Genomic DNA, 3,219 nt, shown 5'->3' with positions numbered 1-3,219 from the left:
CCTGGCGAGTCCCTCCTTCCTGCTCCACCTGCGTCCCGTGCCCGGGTGGGGCTCTGTGCTCCAAGCCAAGGCCCAAGCTGTTCGCAACCCCGGGTAAATTTCCTTGTCCCTGGAATTTCCCAAGTTGGCTTTGGCAGCAGAGCTGTTTGGTGAAGTGTCACTGGGGCTGGGAGACGCATCTGCCACCGCGTCACTGTGTGGGCTCGCCTCAGGCAGGGAGCCAGCTATGGGGCCAGAGGCCTCAGGAGGGGCCGGGACCAAGTGCCTTCGCCTGTGTGCTAGGTGCCCCGAGCTGCCCCGAGGGCCTTCCTGTCCAGCAGAAAAGGCTTATGCGTCCCGTGGGGGAGGAGGGAGGGCGCCCGCGGACACCTGCCGCGGGGGGAGCGTCCGGTGTGGGCGGGCTGCACGTTGCCTGCTGACGTTTTGGAACCCCAGCTGTGGGCCTTCCTGTCCCTCTGCAGCCTTGCTTCTGGCTTTTCTGGCTGAGGGAGGAACAGCGTCCCCAGTGCCGCAGGGAGCAAAGAGGCAGGCCCCGGGGTTTGCCCAGAAGCCCAGACCCAGCAGAGCCCACCCCCAGGGGGTGGGGGGCTCCTTTCCGGGGGATATTGGGCACAGCTGGGAGCGCTGTCCCACTGTGTGGGGCAGCTTTGCACCCTGGGCCTGTGATGTGCTGGGTGCTGGGTGGGGTGGAGAGATCAGGAGGTGGGCTGCTTGGACTCCACCCACAGAGAGGTAGGGAAAGGTCTGAGGGGCGCCCCAGCCCCGGCGTCACCGTGGCCACCTCTTTTCAAACAGTGCGGGATGAAAGCAAGGTGTGGGAGTTCACGCGGTGTGATGCCGTTTTTATAAAGCGCGATGCCAGGTCTACATTTCATGGGATCCGCACACGTGCGACAGTGAGGAAGGAAGGCAAGGCAGTCAACACAGTGGCCACAGTGTTCCCTGTGGGAACAGCACAGGGGTGCGTCTGGGGAGAGTGACAGTGTCAGTGGTGTTCTGACCCTCAAGGGGAGAGGTGGTCTCATGGGTTTTCACCTTATGCTTCGTGTTGTATATCCTTACGTACGTACCAAATATGCAACTTAAAAAGCTAACTAGGCCTGACAGACACACAGAACACCCAACAACAGCAGAGTACACGTTCCTTTTAAGTGTATGTGGGACGTTCTCCAGGAGAGACCACACGTTAGGCTGCAAAACAAGCCTCAATAAATTAAAAAGATTGAAATCATACAAAGTACCTACTGTGACCACAGTGGAATGAAGCTAGATAAGAGAAGGGAAAGGAAAACTCACAAATATGTGTAAATGAACACTCTTCAACAGTCAGAGGGTCAAAGAAGAAATCACAAATGAATTACAAGATAAAACACTACACACCAAAATCTAAAACGCAATGAAAGCAGTGGTAAAGAGGGAAATTTATAGCTGTAAACGTCTACATTTAAAAAGAGGGGCTTCCCTGGTGGTCCAGTGGCTAGGACTCCGTGCTCCTGTTGCAAGGGGCTCAGGTTCCATCCCTGGTCAGGGAACTAGATCCCACGTGCTGCGGCTGGGAGTTCGCATGCCCAACTAAAGATTCTGCATGCCGCAACTAAGACCCAGCACAGCCGAATGAATGAATGAATGAATGAATACTACAAAAAAAAAAGTAGCAAAAAAGAGAACTCAGTTAACCTAACTACGGCTGAAGGCAGTAGAAAAAAGAAACTTAAATCCAGAGTTTGCAGAAGGAAGGAAATAACTATTAGAACAGAGGGAATAGGAAGACAATAGAGAATCAAGGTAAGCAAAAGTTGTTTCTTTGAAAAGCAACAGAATGAACAAACCTTTAGCTAGATTGACGAAAGGAAAAGAAACAAATGACTAAAATCTGAAATGAAACTTGGGGAAATTACTACTGACCTTACCTTAAAAGGATAAGAGAATACTATGAACAATGGTGCACCAACAAATTAGATAACTTAGATGAAATGGACTAATTCCTAAAAATACAAATTACCAAAACTGACCCAACAAGAAACGGAAAATATGAACAGACCTATGAGTAAGGAGATTGAATCAATAATGAAACCTCCCCCAATACAGAAAAGTCTGGGACCAGATGCCTTCATGGGTGAATCCTACCATTTAAAGGCTTAGACCAATCTTTATCCCACCCTTGTAAACACTGCAGAGGAGGAATACTTGCTGAGTGTTTCTTCTCGGCAGCTCCCTGCCAGCAGCACTGCCATGTTCCTGGCCTTCTCTCGCTCCAGGCTTGGTGGCCTGTGTCCTCTCCCTGCAGCAAGGGGCTGCCACCCCTGCCCCCTTAGCTCTACCCCCTGCAGCCCTGTCCTCCTTAACAACCTTTCAAGCTTGGGTGGCCCCTGAGACCATTCATCCTGCCTGCCACGGGTTCTACGAGAGAAGCAAGGACGTCAGGGCAATGGTTGGAGGGAGAAGTCTCTAGACAGGATCAAGGGAGTGTTTCATGGGCCCAGGGACTACTGAAGCCTTTTTTCTTTTCTTTTTTTTACTGTTTACCTTTTGTGTTGGGAGTCATTGGCCACTGGCCTGATCCACTTTTTAGAGTTGACATACAGAACTGAGTTCTGTAAGGTCATACACCTGTGGAACTGCTGTCCAGGTGAAGACAGATGTTTCCACCATTCCCCCCACCCCCTCAGCTATTGCTGTTCTGGACCCTATCACCAGAGATGGATTTAGCCTGGTCTTGAACCTGATATAAGTGAATCATAGGTCTGCACCCCTTGGTTAAGGGACCCTTAAAGCTCATGTTTTTATTTTCATTTAACTGTAAGTTGTTCCTAGTTATGACCAGCAGTGATTAACACCGCTCCCCAGCCTCCGACACCCAACTCTTTCTGGCCAGGGTTCTCCTCTGCTGAAACCCTCTCCATGGGGTGTTAGCCACGACCCAGGTTGCAAGTGACCATGACCCGCTCGGAACCATCTTGGGGCAAATTATGGACAAAAAGATACAAAAAGACCAAAAAAACCCCAACTGCCACTTCTGAAGAGCCAGGAGCAAAAACAGGGTGTCAGAAGCAAAAGCAGGGTGTTAGCCACGACCCAGGTTGCAAGTGACCATGACCCGCTCGGAACCATCTTGGGGCAAATTATGGACAAAAAGATACAAAAAGACCAAAAAAAACCCAACTGCCACTTCTGAAGAACCAGGAGCAAAAACAGGGTGTCAGAAGCAAAAGCAGGGTA

This window comes from Balaenoptera physalus, assembly GCF_965194825.1.
Source record: "Balaenoptera physalus genome assembly, chromosome: 8".
Taxonomy (NCBI): Eukaryota; Metazoa; Chordata; class Mammalia; order Artiodactyla; family Balaenopteridae; genus Balaenoptera; species Balaenoptera physalus.
The sequence above is the reverse complement of the archived record's forward strand: the minus strand, read 5'-3'. Positions refer to the sequence as shown.